Here is a 24,971-nt window from a genome sequence, read left to right as displayed (position 1 = left end):
CCCACTCAGTGTCTTGGCTTTGCAAATCCAATGTAAAGGTAAACTATATTTTATCAGGATAAACTGAATGCTGAATATAATAGAACAAAACAATTTAATTTAGCAATGTTTTATATCGCTTTAGCTAATGCCCATAAATAGATGTCTATGATTCACCCATTTGCCACTAGTGTTCTGAAGCCCTGACATTTTAACATTTTGTCCAATGTTCTCTTGGGTGTTTGGAGCTAGAAGTGACCATATTCACTCCACAGCATAGTGCAGTGAAAGTGCAAGTTGTCATAGATATATAGATTATAAATTCTGAAATCTCACTCAGCAAGAATGTGAGTACGGGCCACAGGCAGATATGAAGGCCTTCTGTTTGCCCTAAAATGATGAACCATCTGCCACTACCACTACATGCAAATAAGACCAGAGTGACACCTGGAAAAAGTACATGGACTTTCAAGAGAGAAGGTCATTGTATGTCTAGTATGTAATTGTGATTTAACTGGTTTTTAGTTTACTATTGTGTTATTAACCAACCAATCAAGGGTAAAGGTACAACCAAAGGTAATGTCTTTCCCAAACCCTAACCGTAAACCAACTGTTAACTCACGGATAACTGAGATGCTCATAATGTTAGATATGGATATGTGCATATAAGCATAACAGCTTTTCCACAGGCTATGTATTTGTCTTATATATACCAACACATTCAAACAGTATGTTGCATAGTGCAGCTAATGTCATGGCTGCACAATAATCTATTGATTTATCAGTATGTGCAGGAAAATTAGGCAGATTTCTCATCAACAGCAGAGGTATTCCTTGTCAATTTCTTATTATGGGTCCCACCAAGTGTAACATATTACATGCTATCAAATGGGCAGCTGTATAATTCTTCGTTGATGTGTGTGACAGAAAGTAATGGGGATTTAAGGCCATGGCTGTAAATGGCTTGTGGAGCAGCTCTCTAATGTTAGGAGGGGAAGTGATGCTGTGGAAGATAAGACATGTCTTTTGAATATGACATTAAAATCAGACTAGACAGAACAGCTAAAAAGCAGCAAAACCATGATTTAAAAAGAATTGATTTTCTGACTGTTACTGAATTTATTGAACCTCATAAGTTGGGAACCATCAATTATCCACCCTACATCCGCAACACAGTGTCTGTTCTAAGCGTGATAGGAAAACACCCTACTACTTCAAATGATTGTGGACAACACCCTTCTACTGTTCTGAAAAATGAAGTTTTGTTTTCTTCAGGTAAATTATTGTGAAAGTATTGACATGGCCAACAGCTGTAGAGTAGTGAATGTTTAATATCTAATATTTTTCTATGTTTATGTGAAATCTGTTTTCTGCAAGGATCCAGTAGCTTTTTACATTAGATAATTCAATTTCTAAGCAAATAACTGCGGCCTTAGAAAGAGTCGTAAGCAGCCATAATAACAGCCTGTGCTCTGATTTCTATGTTGGGCAGTTCAGATCTGTGTTTACATGTAAATCCTGCTCACTCCTGAGTTCTTTTATGCCTATTACACTCCTGTACAGTGCCAGTACAATAATACATTACCCTTAGCTCAGAAATAGCATTAGCTATGACATTAGCTAACATCAGCAACATTTGGCTTCCAGCACAAAACCTCCTAGACAAACTCCACAAGTCGTTGTTTGATACCTTTGTGAACTTTATGATAATGAAGTATAGTACTTTATCCAGACTGACTACTTGTTAACCCTTAAAGAAGTATAATTTTTGTGGCAACTTCCAGATGCATTTTTCTCTATATTTAACATTTCCTAAGGGATTTATCACCATTTATTATATTACCCTCTGAATTTCACATTTTTCAGTGAAAATCTGGTATTTTCCAATATTGAATCTACTGATCATGTAGATGTTCGATGAAGCTCAGTGTAAATTCAAAGGTTATTATATCAAAACAGAGATCAGTTGATGCTTTTCCTCACTGGTGACTGTTTAGGTCTTTGAGGATTAAAGAGGCTAGGTCACTTTCTCATTTTATATGAGAGCTAATGTATTATGTTCAGGATTTTTGAGAGACTAATAATGAATCAGATGAAGTGGAAAAACATGTTAGTTGCAGTCTTATATCATTTAGTAGCAGTTTTTCTTTCACTTTGTTTAATGTAATTGTTATGAACTTACTCTTCATGTTCCATCCTAGCAAATATGAGCATTTTTTTTTCATTATTAACAATTTGCCCATGAGTGTAGCTTTCCTCAGTTTAACATGGCATAATTTACTAAGGCCAAAAGTTTCATTTTGTGAAAATTAGGCATAAACTATTTTTCATCCCATTTGTGGTAGGGGTGGAGCAAAATTGCAACACAGCAATATTTTGCATCATAACCGTACCATATATAGATCCCTTTATTAAACCACAGGCGCGTTAAACAGATTCTCAGACTATAGTACTTATGATCCTACTGGAACCCAGTGAAGTTATAGTCTTAAAGAGGTATTAACAGAAGACTCCATCATTTCATCTCAGTTTTACATCCACTGAAACTGACATCAGAATAGACATAATAGATATAATAGATATTCTTGCTTATTTTTTTCTTTTTCAGTTTTATATATAAGCATTAATGTTGCATATCCAGACTTATCTCCACACTTTGTAGACAGGTCTGGGACCCTCCACTGTCATTCTGGAATGGGGTTAGAAGTTGTCTGGGTTGTTTGGCTAGATTTTGGGCAGTGCTAAGAGCACAATGCTGCAACATTGCATTTCCAAAATAGTGTCAGGAGAGTTTTGTTTTTGGTGGAACATGCACACGAGGAGGCAGTTTGTTGTATTGAAATAACTAAATTCCGATAAAATAAAATGGTACATACTTGTAGTTGTAGCTTGGAGGTTATTCATTCACATAGTGAGGAGGACTATGAAAGCGTCAGCACATAGGTAGTGTAAGGAAGGATTGACCGCCCTGACACTGTGACACAAATATTCTCCGATATTCCAGCAGAGTTCAGGAACCAAACTCCACAGACATCATCATGTATCACAGCTGGCTTGGAGAGTTAGTGGAGTCACAGTGAACCTGGTGGAGGACTTGTTTTAGAGGTTTCATAAGCTGGTTTGGGCAATTTCAAAAGATTTACAAACTGCACCTGTGAGTCCACTCAGGCAGTCGTGTTCATCTCATATCCATTTTTAGTTCCAAGCTGGAGGTACTGTGAATTTCTGCAATGACATGTATAAATCAACATAACAGGAAGCAATATATCTCCAAAACTGTCAATACCAAAAGTTAGATAAGCATCGCTGACATTAACAAAACTGAATGTTAGACAAATTAAAGGTTGGGTTCTAATAATCATGTGCCTGATCACTTAGGGTTAGGGTTTCCATTGTACAACATCTGTCTCTTTGGGCAGCGTGGTGGCATAGTGGTTAGCATTTCCACCTCACAGCTAGAAGGTGCATTTTTGTGTTGAGTTTTCTTGGTCTCTCCATGCTACATAAGTTTCCTCTGGGTACTCCAGTTTCCTGCGCCATTAAAAACATATTTAATTTTCATCTCAGTGCCTTTAACCATAGCGCTGATGAGGATCTGGAGTTGTATCCCAAGCATGTTCAATGGCAGCCCACTGCTCCTAATGTGTGCTATGTGCTAAAGCTTATCGCTAATGTTAATGTTAGTAGGTGTGTCTATTAGAATGGGTAAAATGCAAAGACTGAACTTCCCTGTGGGGACAATAAGTTAACCTTTAACTTTTTGAATAACAGAATTCTGCTTTTAGCTGTTACTTTAAATCACACTCAGATAAATTGTATATATGCAACTTAAAGAAATATGTGCAGGCTTTTTTCTGGTGTGTCACTCTTTTGCCTTTTTAGACCAGTTTTTGTTAGTTTTATAAAAGACGTTTCTCAAATTGATTGATGAAATTGATGACATACAGCAGATGCATTTTGGTGATTTGTGAGTTTTCCAAATCACTTCCTGGTCTTCATCCTGAGGTCACACTACAGTGACACAATGAAGTGACTTTGTATGCCGACAGCATTCTGAGAACACTACCTATGTAAAAATCTGTAATATTTGAGATTTTGAGGTATCTATGTTTTCAACAGGTAACAAAGTTGCACAGCATTTTGATATATGGTTTAAAACTACAATGATGTACAATCACTTTGATTTCTATTGTGGATAAAACTCAGTATCAATTAATTAGAAATGTATACATTGCATGTGTTCCTGCTTTGCACCCTGTCATTAGGTTGAAAGTATTAGAATATTGACCAGAAGTCAATAAACAGCTGTTGGAGGTTAATCCATTTTTAATGGGACATTCAGCAGGAAGTGGAGTCTCAACAGCTTTAAATATAGCATCAAAGAGTAGTGAAGTGTTGCATTTTTAATGGATAATTGGGGGAAAAGGTCTTCTGATTATTCTGATTATTATCCTGCAACTTGTGTATTTCAGTATTTAAATGTTACTAAATGCTCATGAAGTTGTTTCACATCTAAAATGAAGGTGTGGTGGTAGTGTTTTTCTTTTTATTTCAGACTTCAGGCTCATGTGCGCATGTCTTCCTCAGTAACTACCTGACATAATACTTTGAGCAGCATCAAAAGGCATTTGCTTAGATGCTGCTTCCTGAACTCTCTTTGACTTGACAGCTGTTGTCGTCTTGCACATTAAAAGATACACTTAAAGGCAACACCGCATCCAATAAATAACTCCCGTCTGTGCTGTTTTATGGTATTTTTGGGTTTGGATTCTAGTCAAAACCCCCAAACGTCTCAGCACAGCTACGACATGAAGTGCTACTCAGCAAAAACAGACACTTACTTTAATGTATTATTAAAGATTGTCCTCTTCAGGGAATTAATTAATGCTCTGATGGAACAGACCTTTCAGCCGGAGTCAAGGGAAAACATGGAAACGTGATCTTGTATAGACAGGCCCTTACCTCATCAAAATGGGAACCTGGAAAAAAGGCTTGTTGGAAATTTTGGAAAGCAATAACAAATTGGCAGTGGAAGTTTTGTCAGTGAGTGTCAAACTATACCTCTGAAATGTAATTAGGATAATTTTGTTGCTCTAAGGGTAAAGACAATTGTAACAATAATAAGGTTTACTTAGGTAACACTAAGGTCGTTTTAACTGCCTCATTTTCCTCTTATTTGACCTGATTGAAGAGATTTTATGTCATATATTAGCAGATATCTGTTTGAGTGACATATTTGCAGGCATTTATGAGCCAAGCAGCAGCCTATAAATATGTGAAGTGATGTACACATGCAAACAGAAACCACTCCCTCATCTAAAGTACAAATGATTACAGTCTTCTCCCAACATTGCACTATTTTAACAATGAACCTCTTTTTACAAATCTGTAAAAGCCACACACCTAGAAAGAGATTAGGAGAGGAACAAATGCTCACACAGAGGTGAAACCCATGTTTTCACTGCAAAAATGCAGGAACTGGCTTATGGCTTGAAGAGGGCTTGTAGTTTCAAATCTAATACGTGATATTAAAAAATTTATATACAGAGCAGAAGAGAATGTTTGGCTGACGCACAGAAATTTTATTTCATCTGGTTTGCATCATTCCTCTGGCAGAGGCACAGCAATATCACATCATTTAATTATAAAATGCATGAATGGCAGCATAGTTCAAAATATATCTTAACCCATTCATGTATGAATTGTTAATAAACTTGTAGTAATTTTGACCCAAGAAATATCCATTTGTATTTTTCATTATATCTTATTTCTTTAGCATAATACACCACTATTCATTGTAGTAGATTCCATGCATCAACAGTTTAACATGTATTGGTATAAATTCATTAGTCAGAAATACATTCATAATACATATTGCTGCTTTAATATAACCTACCATTTCAGCATGAAATTGTAACTGCCATCTGTAATGAATGTATGGTGAATGAAACAAAATTACAAGAACCATAAGGATTAAACTGTGAACAAAGTATTCTCTACACTGCAGGTGATTCAAGAACTTCTTAGTAACCACATGTTTTAGATTCATTAAACTATATATCAGGATGAGATAAAACTTTATTTATCCCACAGTGGGGAAATAAAAGTGTCACAGCCGCATTTACAGTAAAGTAAGCATAACAGATAACATGAAAACACAATGACAACAATTAAGAGTTGAAGTCATTACTGCAAATAACATAGCTTTAACTGATGATTGAATAACTCTCCACTGTAGTAATGTCATGAATTAAAGGGTTAATAGAGTATGTGACCAAGACAGACATGGATAATTCAGGTTTTAGACCACCTGCTGAGTTATATTGTTAAAAGGGCCACCAGTTCAATTCCCCAGACTGGCAGAGCAATTGTTGACTGATGTGCCCTTGACCAAGGCACTTAACCCTTTTGCTCCCCAGGCGCCTGACATGGCAGCCTGTGCTCATGCACAATATACTGACAAATTAAGATTCTTCTTCATTGTAACCTGTGAGTAAGATAGCATTTGCCCCAATTTGCTGTCCATAAAAAAAAAAAAAAAAAAAAAGTGTGTATGTATATATATATATATATATATATATATATATATATATATAGATAGATAGATAGATAGATAGATAGATAGATAGATAGATAGATAGATAGATAGATAGATAGATAGATAGATAGAGATATATATGAGTGGGTCCATCACTTCCAATTTACAGATCCACACAATGTTGGAATGTTCACTTCATATACAGGAAGGATGAAGGCGAACAGATGTGAACAAACAAACAGGTCAAATACAATCCCCCACCCCCCAAAAACTGTATGTTCATAAGGGAACAGAAGAGGCTGATAGAGGTAATGTGTTTCCAGGGCCATTTCAACCATAGAGGATTGAGTCTTGAAAGCTTTCTGATGATTGCAGTCTGGTAATATGTCTGAGACAATTTGAGAGCAGTATGGTGTCTCACCCTACAGACTGGATAATGACACCCCAAAAGTCTTTCAATATGTCTATGGTCATTGCGTCTGTATATATTAAGCTCCAATTATTCAGGCTGGCACTGTGAAAATACACATTAGAAGTCAAACTGAAGAAATTCTCTTTGTAGTTGCAGTGGGGAAAAAAAGCCTAGGGTCTATAAGGAGTGTTATCAGCCAGATATTGATTTGAATGTGAAGATTGCTTTTAGGCTCCTAGTGATCACCCTCACTTTCACTCCCCTCATCTGTTTTTATTGAGCTTGGATCACTCTTCTGCAGTGGGACCTCTTCCTTGCAATATTGGCTCCTCTGTCATGTTCAACTACGTGACAAAGTGGCACGGTTAACAGCCATCCTGATTGGTAGAATCTGTAGTGGGCGGGAATGGCTCTCACTCGCCATGAGATAGATGTGTTTTGGGGGTCTGGGTGCCACAGAAGTTTTAGAGGAGTAATTAAGTTTAATGACCTGGTGGCTTTTTGGTGTGAGCCAGCAGAGCTTGGGAGCCGAAACCTCCATTATATGAGCATTGTGGTCAGACTGGGTGACTAAACAGTAAAGTACATGGTGAGAGATACAGATGTGTTCACGAATGAAGCACCATCCCATCTTTAACTTATAGAGTGTGAAACTTTCACACTATATGAACAATCACATTAGCATATTAATGATGCAACATATTTATGTACTTACCTGTAATGATGTGCATGCATATCTGTCAGCTAAGAGGCTTTTCTTTCTCTTTGTTTTGTATAGTTTCACTCATACGTTTTCATACTGGTGGTATAGAACACGTAGCAAGAACAGTGCAGTGAAAAGAATTTTTTAAAAAATCACCAGTGGGTGCAAGAAAAATACAGTCATGGACTCCAACTCTGAAGCCAAAGCAGATGAGGTTAAGTCAGAATCACGCGTTAAGTGTTCATTTTCCTACAAGTCCCAAGTTAAGACTGCATCAAAAAGTAACTCTAATTATGCATCACTGTCTAAATAATCTGTCACTGAGGCAACCATCAGAGACTGAGGTGCAGCTGAAGCAGCTGTCACCAAAGCAGCCTATGCTAAAAGACAACTGTATATCAAGAAGGAGAAAGCCAGACTTGAAGCAGATTAAGAGCTCATTTATGCTCTGTTAAAGACACAGATGGATACGGACGGAGCGTTCTGTCCATCCCCTGCGTAAATTCTGTACATAATTCTGTCCATTTTCCAGGAGCTTGTGGTTGCGTACACAGACGGAGAATACAGAGCAGTACCACTAGGAACTATGGAGGCAGGGCTGAGATTCGAAGAGAATCATTTTCAGAAATAGTGCTACTTTTCAAAGAGCGACTGTGTGAGTTAATGAAAAACTACCAACATATTTATGATAATTACCATTCTCAATATCAACATTAATATCCACATTAGTAAAAGCCTCTTTGTCGTCACCATGTTTATTATTAACTGTCTTCTTCTCAAAAAATATTACTCTTCTTTGAGGTACTTAGCCAGTATGGTAATTAAGAGTGGTGCCCTCTAGTGGATTGATTGAGAAACACTTATTCCAACCCACTGGACGCATAAAGTATGAAGGTAGTGACGCATGACAACATTAGAAACAGACGTACCTATTTACATACGTGAAGCAAGCATAAATGAGCCTTTAGAGGTCTTAAAGATTGAAAAGGAGGCAGCAGCCTCTGGTGCTGAAGCTGAAATCTCAGAAACAGCTGCAGTCACTGAATAGGAAGATGTGCAGTGTAAGAAGCATGATCCCACCCCGAATAGTCCAACTGAGAACAGAGTACATACAACATTAAACAGAGTTAAATACTGAAGTTTTGGCTTCATTGCCACAACGAAACCTCAGACTACGTAAAGAATCCCACTCTGAAGATGCCACCTGTCATGAGAGATAAGCCTATGCATGACATCTTCACCCTCCCCCAATCAACACCCACACACTCACTCTAAATCCAATTAGACAACCAGCAAAGACAGTATGAGCTGCATCCTTCTAACCAGGCTAGCATGTTGATTATGATGAACTTTGCCAAGTTTCTTGCTCGACGAGAACTAGTGACCATAGGTCTCTCAAAACTTGTTATTAATTTCCTATATAACACCTGAAATTGTGGAGAATGCTCTGTTTAACAGACTGGACAATTTCCTTCATCTAACAGCCAGAGAAAACATGAAACTCCGAGAGCTCAGTGACAACTCTGCCTGCCCAAAGAAGCTTTGGTTTGTGGGTTCGTAAACAAAGACTCCTTCTCATTCAAAGTACAAGGAGTTATATGTTTTAAACTCCTGTTTCACCCCCTTCCTCTCTTCCTGGTAGAAAATGGTCCTCAGGACAGACAATGACAAAAAGGATTGCACCTCCACCTGGTAAACACAACACCTCATGCCCCATCTGAGCCACAGCCCCTCATCTTTGCTTTTGCTCTTTCTTTTCTCTATACACACTCTGCTGTGGTGAACACATGCCACCATTATTTGAGAAGGAGACCTGGTGACTCAAAGGACTAGTGGCATTGTACCCATACGATAGCGCCCTCACATGGTGCAACAGCGGCATTGCACCCGTATGCCCTCCCATGCTGCAACACGTGTTGGACAAAGACGCACCGGTCGGACACCGGACACAGGGCGGGGCCGAAACGTACATTATATAGTAGGAAGGATATAGAAGCTTTGCGATTTGGGCTATTGGTCTCAAAGTTCCACAGTGTTAATGATAAATGTTACAACGTTGAAACCAGTGTCAGGATGAACCCAGTCACTAAAATATATTTTTGCCATTGTGCTTCACTGCAAATCACAAATATATAACATCAATATCAACTTATATACACCTAAAATCTGTTCCATATTAAGTTCTCTCAAAATGTGATGCATCTCCAATATCACAAGTGTTGATGCTTTTCAACTATGAGACTTTCACATTGAAATATTTAATTATTTTTATGGTTACAGTTAGGCTCTCGCACTACTTTTTTTAGGATTAGGAGAAGATGTCAGGATTTGATTTAAAAAATAAAAAGAATGTAATGATGTGATTTAAAAATGACTCACAATGTATAAGAATTATTTAAACCAAACTATGAGCCTTTCCAAACCATTACCAAAGTGCCTCTGTATTTACAGGAGAGTCAGAATGCCAACTCCATTCTCTGGTAAGTCTTGTATAGCCAGAGCTTCCTCCAAATTTTGTGTTTGTGATGTGTCAGCACTGGACAAAGATCTGGTTGAACTAATTGACGTCTGCAAATAGAAGAAAAAAACCTTTGACTTTAGCTGCCTTGACACAAGTCTTTGATGGTCAAATTGGGGATTTTGTGTGTGTGCGGGGGGGTTTCACCCTAACCAGGTGAGGTGGACTTCAGTACATAACAGTAGTGAAGGTTGGCAAAACTAAATAAGTAAATAATATATGTGGACTTTTTAGAAAACAGGATGCAGACTGTGGTCCGCATTCAAGCATAGGTGATCACAGTTGGTTAGTACAGTATGCATTAAAGATAGATGTCACCTGCCAGAGGTTTTCCTTGGAGATATATGATGACAACAAATTATGACAAAAAAGACTTTTAACCTAAATAACCTAAATAAAATTGATATTTATGTCAATAGCCTACTTATCAAAATCACCTGATATGAAAACACATAATTAACATTATTCAACATAATTATTAATAGCATGTTTGATTATTGTTATGAAATCCTCCTAAATCCCATTAAATCTGTAAAAAAAAAAAAAAAATGAACCTGTAAGCCTTGGGAACATTGAAGGTTGACAGTGTGGGTCATGGTACTTATGGTGGGGCTTAGCATCAGCCTCCATTCAGAACTACTATGTATCATCTTTAATATCACGGTTATCTTTATCATCAGTCATTTCCTGCATATGTAAACAGAGTAGAAACTCACAGGTGAGAAACAAACCAGACTGAGGTCATGTCACTAATACCCAGTGACGTGCAGTGGGGTTCATGGCTGGGGAGGCACTGGCTCTTTCAGAGCCAGATCTACAAATATATGGTGGCCTGAGAAACTGGAATAGAGAGAGTGAGCAAAAGGAATGGCCTCGGTATATGGGCTCTGCATCAAGTCAGCATAGGTAGACTGGCAGGAACTCAACAGGAAACCTTCAAAAAGAGCCATTTCAAACTAAAAATAAAAAAAGTTTATGGTCTTACCTTTATTTGTACATGAAATCCATGCGCGGATCCTGGTGAATTAAAGTGTATAAAAAAAAGATTATAAGAATTATAAGAATCTGTGGACTCACAGACACCCTCTATCATGAGGCAGGGGTACTGTTTGCCTCCCCTAGTGACTTTTTCACTGCGGTTTTATGATTAATCTGCGAGCCTAAACACATTACAGAAATACATTCCATACATTATGCAGATTATGGAAGGACAGAGCATATAATCAGAGTGTTTGAAAGCATTTTAACTGTGATATACAGAGGGACAGCGACACAATATTTTCATCGGTTACCAGCAGAGTTCATGAGGGGAGTAGACAGTTCTCCTTGAGGCACAGCACAGCGCTGCCTCACGGCGCATCTCCTCCCTGCATTTGAACGGAGCATGCGGAAATTCTGCTATTCTAATTGACAAAAAAAAAATAACAATAATAATAACAATATTGGATTCGAAAAGAAAATGAGTTTATAGGACATACCAGCTGACAACTATCAACATTTATTATATTTTATAGTCAAGTTTTTTTTCTTTTCAAGATTGACAAGGGAGGCTCTGCCTCCCCTGCCTCCTCTGACTGCACGTCACTGCTAATACCAGTATAGACTGAATAAAAAGGCATTAGCTCACTGTTTTAGCCTAGCCAATGAAAAATAGAATTAAGCAGGCTTGATGTTAGGAATTAAATAGAGTAAGTGTCTATATGTAGGAATCAACCTGCCTCGAGATGCTAAATTGGCACTAGGTGGATACTACCACTGCCAATGTCATGGCATCAGAAAAGGCCATGCAACCTGATGAGAAATTATTTGGATTGTCTTTTGAGGTTGGCATTCTGATAGCAGGCAGGACAACCATCAAAAATGAGGTCCTCATGTCCGCCAAAAAGTGCTACACTACCTGCAGACTCCTATATAGCAGAGGGAAAAGGGAATAGAGAAGCAAGCAAATGTTTTCATTTGCCGTCTTTATGTGTGTGTTAGTTTCAGAGTGTGTTTGTGTGTGGGTGTCTGCATGTGGGTGAGGATGGCAAGCGCAAGAGAAAATGAGAGTCTGGTCTTCCCTGCAGACTCGTAGTCATGCCTATAAAGTTCTAAGATTGTAGTCATACAGTGTGTGTGTGTCCCTGTTAGGGAGTATCACTGCGATATAGGTTTTGTTTTATTGCTGCAATAATCACAGCTAAAATGAATACAGTGTCTCTCTGTTGTTATGTTACCTCACGCCCTCTTTTCCTTTGTGATTCCTTTGCATTTATTAATATTCAGACAGAGAAGAAAATTAGAAATTGGATGTTCAGTTTTGTGTCTTTCATTCAGTTCAGTGAATTTTCAGTTAGCTTCAAAGATGATTAGCACTGAGCAAGTCATGTTGCCAGCCATGTGCTTCTGTACTTCCCTCTTTTCCACTCAAGCAAGCTTTTTTTTCCCTTTTCTTTATAAATCTGTCTGGTTTGTAGGATGCATTCTGTAATATATGCCACTTTTGCTGTCAGTTTGTACATCACTGTGTTGTTTTCAGGGTATTCTTTATTAGGATTTAGTCTACAATGCACTTCCTCATACTCCCATGTTCCACCTAAACAACTTCACTCTAAACAGTATTTTGGTACTGTATCAGTATCCTGCATGACCTTAAATGAGTATGATTAATTCAAAGAATTAAACAAACAACCCAGAGAGTTTTCTTATTCCAGAGCAATAGTGGATGGTGTTAGACTGAGCTCCAGTGCTGGCATAGTACTAACGAAGCCTGGAGATGGATACTTAAACCCCTGAATTAAAGGTAACACGCTTAATTGTCCCTGTCGGGAAATTTGCCCCAGCGTTAGCAGCTAGCACATTAGGAGCAGTGAGCTGCCACTGAGGGTGCTCAAGGACCAGCTCCAGATCTTCATCAGTACGGTGGTCAAGGACAGAAGAATTAACCTACTTACACTTGTTTTTAATGGTGGGGGAAAACTGGCCGGACACTACACCAGCGATTATTTTGCACTAGCTGTTCATAAGATCTTTACTTCATAGTGACCACATGGTAGTTTTAAACTAGTGATCAATTTGGTCAGTGATCAGAAGTTGTTCAGGTTAACGTTTTGGCATCCATTCCCTGGGGTTCAGTATGAGCCATGTTTAAATTAATGAAGTTTGGGCTGTGTTTTAGCCACATGCTAAACAAAGAAGCTAGAAGATGTTCTGTTGCGCCAAAATACTCATTCTCATCAGCCATATCAGTCACAAAGATGACCAATGAACACAGAACCCCAAACACCAGAGCTACGTTCCAGTAGTGGTTTGAGTTGCCCTTCTTGACTTCCCCTCAACATTTTACACGTCTGAAGAACTGAAATGAACTTCATAGGACTGAAGAAGTGAGCCAACAACAATGGTTACCTCACAGTTGTATACCACTCACAATGCATTGCAGTTTGCATTTGGTGCAAGAAAATGCATCAATGAGTAGGTGGAAGTAATATATGTACAGCTCTGGTTGCCATGGTTACCACCAAAGAAGGAGAGGATCAATAAACTGAGCAAGGTAGTGCTTCAATTAATATGACATATCTTCATATCAGAAAAAGCAATACAAGTTAGTAGCAGAGAGGAAAACATTTTCATATGTACAATTCATTTGTCATAAAAGAACTGAATAGTTCTGAGCCTCTACAGAATTTTTTTTTTTTTTTTTTTTATTAGGTTACGACATTTGCATCTACTCATGTACTGTGTTGATATTGTGTGGCTTGATGAAACATTTTAATAGCTCGATTGTCTTTTACATTGTGTTATGGTTTCTATTTGTGATTATAAACTTGCACCTTGTGGTCAGAGAGAGTAGGAGGGCAGATGTATCCCAAACTATCCCAACTTCCCTCTGTTCTTCAAGTGGCCTCTGCATGACTTGTCATTACAGAACCGAAACAACTATTGGATTGCAGCTTAGATGTAGTTCCAGAAAGGAAAGCAGAATCACTATCATTGCACTAAGTATGATGTTGAACAAACGTAGTGCTTTGCATGACCTACTTACCACATTATTTGGTGGTTTCACAGGCATACACATAATCTATATTCAACTAATCATGCAATGATGTAAGCAAGTGATTTAGAAGAAGACAGATCTTTATTTCTCAGTATATTATACATGCAGATACGCAACACACAGTGAAATTGAACCTCTGCCTTTTACCCATCACCAGGAGGAGTGGGCTGCCATGTCAGGTACAGAGGGAGCAAATGGGGAACTAAATGCCTTGCTCAACAGCATATCAGCAATCAACTTTGAGGGCTGTGTTAACTACATCAGATGTAATTAACACATATTGCCACAATGATGACACTAGCCAATCATCACTGAAACCTGGAACTGAACTAAGGACCTTTAGATCTTCTGTCTAATGCTCTCCCAGCTGAGCTATTTCAGCTTCAGTAGTGTAAAAAAAAGAAAGGTTGCAAACGTCCAAAGCAGTGTGAGACATTCTACCCCCACAAACATTTCCCACAAATGGCTTTCTGTATTCCCGTGTTAGAATGAAGTCCTCATACTGTGTCTGAGAAGGCATTAGTTTCATATTCACTAAGCGTGAAGGCATGCACTTGCTCTCCCTGCTGATAGATGTTGAGTTTGAGCATGGTGCCTGCTGAAGCGCCTGTCTAAGTTTGACTTGGGTGTGAATATATCACTCCAGCAAGCGTGTTGCTGGTTTTGATCTTTGCTTGCGCTCCCTCGCTTCATTTTTATCCTGTCTAATTGGGATTCTTTTCACATTCAAGCAACAAGGCTTTCAAACACAAACAACAAGGCTTTCAAAGAGAAACAGAAAAGAGGACAGGTGTGAAATCTCACAAAACTTCTTTCCTTACTAGAAAGCAGTCAAAATGTAGAATTTACAGTGTCCAAGTCCTTTTTAGCTATGACATATACATTTACTCATTAGAATATCTAAAAACAAATAGGTCTACTCATATCTTGGTTGCATTTAGTTGTCTATCAGTGGTGTCTTGTCATCTTTTTTAAGGAAACTCCTGATTTATTTACAGGAACTGAATCATAGTAATACAGTAGGATTTATTAACCTCAGGAGGAGGTACCAGGGCTTTTATTTGAAGGAGGCTTGTATTAGAGGGAGGCCTTTATTTCTATTTTCCTATGTTTAATAATAATAATAATAATAATAAGAAGAAGAAGAAGAAGAAGAAGAAGAAGAAAATTTGCTTATATAGCACAAGCACAAACAGAAGTCTACTAAACGCTTTGACTAAGCAAACCATACAATCACTTAAATGGTTGGTACTTATATAGTGCTTTTCTACAATAGTATGGTGCCCAAAGCCTCACATTCACCCATTCATGCACACACTCAACACACCAGTAGGCAGCTGCCACCATGCAAGGCACTGTCAGGCCTTACTGGGAGCAATTTAGGGTTTAGTGTCTTGCCCAAGGACACTTTGACATGTGGACAGTCAGATGCAGGAGTTGAACTCTCTATTTAAGTGCTTGTTGTTTGAGGCATGTTCTGTTAACTGACAATTGGTTTCATTGAACTTTTAGCTGATGTTCTTCTGGTTACATGATGGACATTTAGTGTATATTGTACGGTAGGGATGCACCGATCCGATACCAGTATCGGGCATTGGCTCTGATACTCAGTGTGTGTATTTGTACTCGTACTCGTAAAAGTAATCTGATACAACCGCACCGATACCACTTATGACCGTGTGACATTCACAGTTAAGTGCAGCAGGTACAAGGCGGTGGAATAATGCGTGGGAAGTGTGAAGAGTGTGGAGATTTTTCAAAATATAATGACGGTGATAAAAGTAACGCTGACTGCAAGTAACGTTACAGACAGATGGATACGGACAGAGCGTTCTGTCCATCCTCTGTGTACATTCCACCCATTTTCCAGGTGCTCGTGGATGCGTAGGCAGATGGAGAATATCACCAGGAACCATGGAGGTAGAGGATCTGTTCAAAGAGTGACTGTGTGAGTTAGAGAAAAACTACTGACATATTTATGACAACTACCAAAGGCTCGGCCGGTTTCCATCCTACTACTTACGCCATACTACATACTCCTTAACTATGACTCCATACTATGGAGGTACGGAGCGGTGCGGACAGCCACCAGCGGAAGTGAAAACGAAACTTATTGCTAATTTATCTTTTCTCTACCTCCTGAAGCTAAGCTTTTAAACCTTACCAGCGAAAATGCTGCAATATTAGTATCACATTAGTGTTACCTCTGTCGTCTCCATGTTTGTTATTACTGACTTTCTTCTTCTCAAAAAACTTTACTCTTCTTTGTGGTATTTGTCCAGTATGGTTAATTAAGAGCGGGATTGTTAAGTACTCGTATCGGTACTCGGTATCGGCAAGTACTCAAATGTAAGTACTTGTACTTGTACTCGATCTGGAAAAAAGTGGTATCGGTGCATCACTATTGTAAGGAGGCTACAGCTGCGAGACATTGTGTTTGATAAAACCTTAAAGGTGTCATCAACCTTCGCTAATCATAGAGCTTTTCTTAAATAAAAAATAATGAATAGATTCCAAAGACAGAGGAACCTTGTTCCAAAGAGACAGTCCTCTGTTTCATTGAAACATTTAATTTCATTCAATACAGGATACAGGAGATGAAGGTACTTGGACGTGAATAAAAGTTGAAGATCCTGGGCCATTATTTTAATCACCTCCATAAGTATTATTTACTAAATGAAAGTTAAGTTGAGAGTTACTGATCATGTCAGTAGTCACTCTTCCATTGGACATATGCGTCAAACTTTACCGATATTTACTAAATGTCGAAAAAATAAAAATGCGTAATGTTGGTTTTTCCATTAAATCATAAATGCAATTGATTTATTTTCGCGAGATGACATGAGAAGTCATTCCAGCCCAGGCTGTCTGACATCTGAGGTGGTGGGAGGAGCCTATGTGCTCAGCCCCCACCCCCTCCTCGGATACCTTGGCCCCCCCTTGGTTGGATGGCACCTCAACTGAGTCAAGGGCCAGAGCAGGCAGTGGAATTAACTGGCATGTCCATCTTATCCTCCAACTCGAAGCTCTCCTCCTCCCCTCTCCCCTCTCTAGTAAACTGCACCTAAATCTAGACCAGGGGTCGGCAACCCGCGGCTCCGGAGCCGCATGCGGCTCTTTCATCCTTATGTTGCGGCTGTGTGGCTTGGGAAAATAGATTATAAGTGTCCGATTGAAATGTATGTTATTTGTCTCAAAAACGTGTATCATGTCTTCTTATTAAGTCAAAGTTTTTAACTTCTTTCTTCAGACCTTGTGCAATTTCAGTGATCAGCATTCGCCTTCTTCAGAGACGTTTGACAGCACTTGACGTGTCAGCCAGCAGCCGGCATGCGCGGAATGCCCTGCGACGCCAAAACTGCACAATATCTGAACAAAGTATTTTATTTGTGTTTGTTCATTTGTTTAATTGTAGTTGTAAATTGTAAGATTATTGTGATCTCGAAATATTAAAATAAAGTTATGTATATATATATATATATATATATATATATATATATATATATATATATATATATATATATTATTTTTCGTCGCTCCAAATATGCGTCACACTCTCCGACAGCCTGCCAAAACGCCGTAAATTTATCGAGACTTTCAACCCCAGGTAGGCCAAGTATGGAGAAATCTAAGAAAAGAAAAATATCCGAAGAAAACAGAACATTTAATGATGCCAGGTGCCATGGCACGACCAAGGTGCCGCGGCACCTCAGGGCCAACACTAGGTGCCGTGGCACTGCAGTACTACGGCTCAGTGCCAGGTGCCGTGGCACCGCGGTACCAGGGCTTGGTGCCGGGTGCCGTTGCACCGCAGTGCCACTGCTCGTTGTCAGGTGCCATGGCACCGCGGCGGCACCACCAGCACCTCGAGCCGAGGCACCACCGCGGTGCCATGGCACCTGGCACCGAGCCATGGTACGGCAGTGCAACAGCACCTAGCGTTGGCCCCAAGGTGCCGCGGCACCTTGGTCGTGCCATGGCACCTGGCATCATTAAATGTTCTATTTTCTTCAGATATTTTTCTTTTCTTAGATTTCTCGGTGGTGCCGCGGCGGCACCAAGCCGTGGTACCGGGAAAATCGTTGTATAAGCCACGTCGGAGTATAAGCCGCAGTGTTGAAAGTGTGGGAAAAAAGTAGCAGCTTATAGTCCGGAATTTACGGTATATATAGGCTAACATCTTCATTTCAGATGTCAAAAAGTGTTTGCGGCTCCCAGTGTTGTCTTTTCCGTGGAAACCGGGTTGAAATGGCTCTTTGAGTGTTAAAGGTTGCCGACCCCTGATCTAGACCATACTACCTAGAACTCTATTCTAATTGTCATATCTTTGGACCACATAGACCTTCTCATTCAGTTAAACATGCATACATCCATCACACACACACTTTCTCAAATCCTTCATACACACACACACACACACACACACACACATACACTCACACACACACACACACACACACACACACACATGTGCCCTCCCCCCAAGTTGACCATGTTGTTGTCAAAAATGTTGCTGTCTTTGTAAGGTCTATGTATTTTCTAGATCTCTGTATATCCAATAATCTTTGTATATGTTACATGTTATGTGTTGTCCACTGTTGTTGTGTGAAATGTGGGTTGTGTTAAATATGTGTATGTGTCACTTCTTGCAAAAAAAAAAAAAAAAAAAGAGAAGTCATTCCATAAACATGGCAACAAATGCAAATATGTTGATTTATTATTTTTTATCATATATATTTAATATTATATATTACCAATCTATCTCGTACTAAATTAAAAAATGATTCAGTTTCCTGGTGTGTGTATATATACTAGGGATGCAACTTATTGATTAATCCATTAATCATTAGTTGGTTGACCTTATCGATCGATTAACGATTAATTGATCAGCGGCGATTTTCCTGAGAACCTGAATTTCTTTTTCAATAGGATCTATAAGAATTAAAGCTAAATATTGTTTATATGCTTCATGAAAAAAGCATGTCATATTCCTTAATAACTGATTTAGTAAACCATTGGATACAGTCAGTGTTTCCTGTGGAATTCATCTGTTGATGTGGCAGTGTGTAATGGGGGGGTGCACGCGCGTGCGTTTCGACTGTGGGGTGGGGGGTACTCGGCCACGCGCGCAGTTCGGCCTGGGATGCGTGCATGTTGGTTGGTAACTGCGCGCGTGCGTGCATCACTTTCCATCCTACTTATAATACTATAGGGGAATGGGCCGATGCAGTCCGTGCCCCCGCAGAAGTGAAAGTGAAACTTTTCACTCATTTATCTTTTCCCTACCTCCTGAAGCATCGTAAATGCTCAACATACCTGTGGCCCGAATCGGGACCCTGGAGGATGTTTTCAACTTCTGTCTCACTGACCGTGGACCACGCCCACAAACAGACGGGCCGGTCTGTGTTTGGCTCCACCATGTCCCTAAAGCCATTCTAACTCATCAACGCCATGATCCAGTTTGATGGCCGGCTATCCCAGCCGCGGCGTCACAGCGTGGCCAAACCGGCAGTCTTCAGACAGGTGTGGACAGGTGGACAAGGGCAATTAACTGATAATTAATAATTTAATCGAGTAAATTCTTGTCGACAGTTAATCATTAGTTGATTAATTGTTTACATCCCTAATGCATACCATGCCATGTTTAAAACAAAAAATGAGAGATCTGGTGAAACTGTCATTTTTCCATTAGGATTATGTATGTTATATTTGCGCAATTTGATGGTCAATGGAAAAGTGACTAGTAATGTGTAAAAATAGTGGAATGGTGAAGGCATTCCTTATTCAATGACTTAAGCATCATTACTAACCATGGACCCTGTACCAGATGGCCTTATTGTTATTATCCACCTCCACCTGCCAACAATCAATCAATATAATGGATCCCAGAGCTTTTCCAACCATGTCTAGAAAATGACACAGCACTTAACATCCTATTTGATAACTGGTGAAGGAAAACTCGTGTGGGTTCCCCTGCTGTAATGTTGGAAAAACCAAGGGCGTGAATTTCCTCTCTCTCCATACCCTCCAAACCAACTGACACTAACTAATTGACTTGCAGTACAGCTTAATAAAACTAAAAGCAGGAAGAGACATCAAGCCGACTCATTACATAGGCCTAATCCTTTATAGTTAATTAACTTTTTTCCCCCTCAGTGTCAAACAAGGGGAAATTTATAACGCTGTCAAAGGTAGCAATCCCTCTCACATCCCCGTCCACCTGCCACATTTGAAAGGAATAACAGCTGATGGTATCACAGAAATGCACAGATGGACCAAATCCACTGTTCACTTGTAGTGAAATATTTACATGCTGGAGGAACATTAAAACAATTCAACTGTTCAGAAATTCATAACACCATCCCTCACAGCAGTTTTCTGCAGCCATCAGAAATCCAGCTCTGGCATTTTACAAATGAACAGTGCGTGGGCAAGCGGGTGTTCCTGTGTGGGAGATTTTTGCACTATGGAGTGCATGCATGCCTTTGAACACTGTGGATGCACATCTATATTTTTGACTGGTGAAAATCCCACAGATTTGACTCACATGAATGAGCCTGGTGCAGACAGATTTGGACGCTGTTCACAGAAGATAGTGTACAATGGTGTCCCACATGTGAAGAAAAATTTAACATATCTCAATTAGAGGGGGGGAGGCAGTTGAAAGGCATGTTTTAGGTTAGATTTGAGATCATTTAGAAAATGAGCAGCCTTGCCATGAAAAAACTGTGAGAACATTGCCTGTTAACCCCACAAACATAAGTACTCCCCACAAACATAATAACAGTGGCCTACTACAAACGTAATACCTCATTTCCCACAAACGTAATAATCATTACGTTTGTGGGGATTTATTACATTTGTGGGATGGTAAAAATCTTCAGTTTCCAGAATTGGAATAATTTCCCACAAATGTAATAAATTAATACATTACATACATTTAAGTAATGCATGCATTCATTCATGTTTCTTTTTCATCTCATTTATTCTTGTCCTTTAGATACTTGCCTTTTTAGAATGATCAAATGTTGCAGTTACACCACATAGTACTAATTCCAGAATTTAATATTTAATGGGTGTTTAATTACAAATACAAGTGGCGGAACAAAACAGAATGGGTAAAAGTGCTGTAAAGGTTTTATTTTAAAAGCTTCAGTATGAACTGGATATTATTTATTCCCATTAAGCATAACTACCGCGTTGACCCGTGGAAATCCACAGGCTTTAGAAGCAGTAGAGTTGATAAAATGGGGAGTCAAGATAAGCTTACTGGTGTAATACACAGATTAGGAAAAAATATAATGGCTTTCATTTTGTTTTGTATTGAGATCAGGTAACAAATAAGAATGCATTCATAGTGACCTTATATATTTCTTTGAAAGGGCTTTACATAACATTCACATTACTTGATGACTTGACTAAGCTTACTGGTGTAACACACAGATTAGGAAGAAATATAATGACCCTCATTTTGTTTTGTATTGACATTGACATGGACCATAGACTTTAACAAAGGACTGCACATGATGGTTTGTGAATTTTACTATTCCTTATTGTTCGTGTGGGCAGCATAAGACTTTTACACAGGACTGAACACAACGGTCAGTGATCTACTGAACTCTGGTCCGTCTGATCGGAGTCTCCGCAGAACAGAGCCCGGCCACAGTAATGCCGCGTTTCCACTACATGGAACCAGCTCGACTCAACTCGGCTCGGCTCAACTCACCTCAACTCAGGTACCAGATACTATTCCTGGAGACCGTTTCCATTACAGGATACTACCGACTTTACAGTACCTGGACGTCATAGCGATGCATCTACTCAGAGAGTCGCTGATAAACTCACTCGCTGCGTGTTGTCTCATCAAGCTCAAGCTGAATTTTTACGTCGGCCACCAAAGACTGAACCTCCTGAGTGAATGGTGTATTTTTGTGGGCTGTCATGTGGATTAACCTACCACTGTATTTACTGTAAACTTGCACATCTGTTTTTTGTAAAATGGCGGGTCACAGAGATGACTCTCTGACCAATCAGTGGTCTGCAGTGTTTATACGTCACGCTTTAGTATCTGGTCCCCTGTCTTGGAACCTTGGTGGAGGTGATACCAAAAAACTAGTACCGGGTATCAGATTCCAGATCCTTTTTCGTAATGGAAACACAAAAAGGCCGAGTTGAGTCGAGTCGAGCCGAGCCGGAATCAGACCGACCTTGTTGGTGTGTGATCATAGCCAGACCCAGTCGTGTCCCGGCAGTTCTGTTGATCCGGATCCATCCACCCCCCCACCCCCCCGTTAGCAGCTGTGAATAGACTCGTCCGCCGATGGCCTGTAAGCCAATTGTTATTTTAAAAACAACTAATAATTCCAAAACTATTGGTCATGTCAATAAGCTATTTTGACATGTCTGATCCTTGACCCAAAATACATAATTACTCCAAAAGGTAAAGGCTAACTCTGTCCAGTTTATCAGTTATAAAACAGATACACATACACACACAGAGGTCACTTGGCTTTTATAATATTGCTAGAAGCCTATATTTGAAACACGTAAATAAAATGTCTGTATATGATTAAAATGAGGTATTACGTTTGTGGTAGGTAACTGTTATTACCTTTGTGGGAAAGTTATTACATTTGTGGGAGTTATTACATTTGTGGGGTTAACATTGCCTACTACATCTAGGGGCCTATGGTGAATGACAGGAGGCAAGGAAAGAAACTCAAAAGTGAAGGTGAATTGGGAGTGATAGTGCAGTACCACTTGATGCTGTAATATAGGCTGGCATACATATATGTACATTAAATTTTTCTAAAAATACAAAGTCAGTTTTTTCCCCCAAGTAGACCTTTTATTCTCATTTGTTTTATTTTACACTGTAGTGCATGCACTAATGGTCCTTTTGTAAATTATTCCTTCATTATTAAGATAATAATCGTTCTACCATTATGTGATTGACAGCTCTGCCACCTGTCAAGGCTGGCTTTCTGTGCTGCCGTTTTTTGAAGAAAACATTTTTTTTTTCTTAACAGACAGCACAACTATAGTGGTTGATAAACTTCACTTGCAAGGCAATTTACACATGTTTGAAGTTTACTATTTTATCATGTCCGTAAAATAGTGTTTAGCATTAACTTACCACCCTCATGCTCTCCTAGCTCTTGCTTTTTCTCTGCAAATTCTCACTTCAGGCTCAGAAAAGACAACTTGACAATGGCCAAAATGCAAACCCTTGACTTCACTATAATAATCCAAAACCCAATAGGTGACATCATAATGACTCTATATACGGCAAATACACAGGCTACGGTGGAATCGTCTTAATTCAGGATAGCCTGGGATTAGGGATGCACCGATACCACTTTTTTCCAGACCGAGTACAAGTACTTACATTTGATTACTTGCAGATACTGAGTACCAATACGAGTACTCAATAATACCATTACAGTTCTTAGTTACTTTTGAAAATGTGCTTTATTGTCATTGTCATTAGTTTGACTGTAACAAAGTGCTGCTACTGACATTTAATGCATTGGAATGAGCCTTTCTCAATCAATCCACCAGAGGGCGCCGCTCGTAATTAGCCATACTTGCCAAATACCAAGATGAAGAGTAACGTTTTTTGAGAAGAAGAAAGTCAGTAATAACAAACATGGCAATGACAGAGGAGGTAATATTAATGTGGATGCTAATGTTGATATTGATGAGGATAGTTGTCATAAATATGTCAGTAGTTTCTCACTAACTCACACAGTCACTCTGTGAAAAGATCCGCTACCTCCATGGTTCCTGGTGGTACTGTTTCTCCATCTGGGTATGCACAGAGCCTTATAAGATAATATGATGATCTTTATATTGCTCTGGGTGTGCATCCATAGGCTCCCAGAAAACAGACAGAATTACATATGGAATGTACGCAGAGGACGGACAGTAGGCTCCACACATATCCATCTGTGTCTTTAACGTAACTTGCAGTCCCCGTTACTTTTGCCACTGTTGTTTATTTTGAAAAATCTCCACACTGCTAACATTACTCCTCGTTCCTCTTCAGTACTACCTGCTGCACTGAGGTGAACATCACGCCGCCATCAAGTGGTATCAGTGTGTTTGTATCAGAGCACTTTTACAAGTACAAGTATTAGCACACACGCTCAGTATTTGACCGATACCCAACACTGATACTGGTGCATCTCTCCCTGGGATGCCCTTGAGTTTTATTTGATGCACTCAGTTAAAACGTATGTTGCAGCTGGTTTATTGTGTATCAGATCTTAGTGTTTAAATCATATTGGAATAGGTTTGCAATTACAAGCCATTAATGTGAACATATTGTCCATATAATGTAGTCCAGAAAGAGTTATGAGCTTTGAACATGCAGCCTTTGTTGTCCCCTTTCAAATGAAATATAAACATTTATGTCTTCTGATATAATCATATCCAGAATCCTAAGTGAAAGCGCAAGGAACTTTTGTATAAAGTTAGAATTCCATGAAAAAGCATGATGATAAAGGATTAAAAATTCTTAAGTAGCAGCCTTCTGGACTCAAAATGACTTTGTTTGGGGTGCGCTTTGTAAAATACACCCCTTTTACATCCCAGGAGCTTCAATCCCAGGCTCAAAGAAAATGTGCATTTCAACAAGAATCTTTGACCAGAAAAAGGAGCCAAAACAAAAGAAAAATAGTGTCATGCTTTCTGGAATGGCTGTATAAAAACAGCATATCCTAGATCCAGACACCTGGACAGTCAAAAATAATTAAAGAAGAAAGAAACATGACAAAATAGTGT

At 39.2% G+C, this 24,971-nt stretch overlaps 1 protein-coding gene across 1 annotated transcript in view; it reads left to right on the top strand.

Moving 5' to 3' along the window:
• The window catches only part of ptchd4 (patched domain containing 4), a 79,883-nt gene that overhangs the window by 47,752 nt on the left and 7,160 nt on the right, over nt 1-24,971 (top strand). The gene's annotated exons all lie outside the window — the stretch shown is intronic.

This window comes from Sphaeramia orbicularis, chromosome 24 (genome assembly GCF_902148855.1).
Source record: "Sphaeramia orbicularis chromosome 24, fSphaOr1.1, whole genome shotgun sequence".
Taxonomy (NCBI): domain Eukaryota; kingdom Metazoa; phylum Chordata; class Actinopteri; order Kurtiformes; family Apogonidae; genus Sphaeramia; species Sphaeramia orbicularis.
Note: the sequence above shows the minus strand (reverse complement) of the source record. Positions and strands in the feature narration are given on the sequence as shown.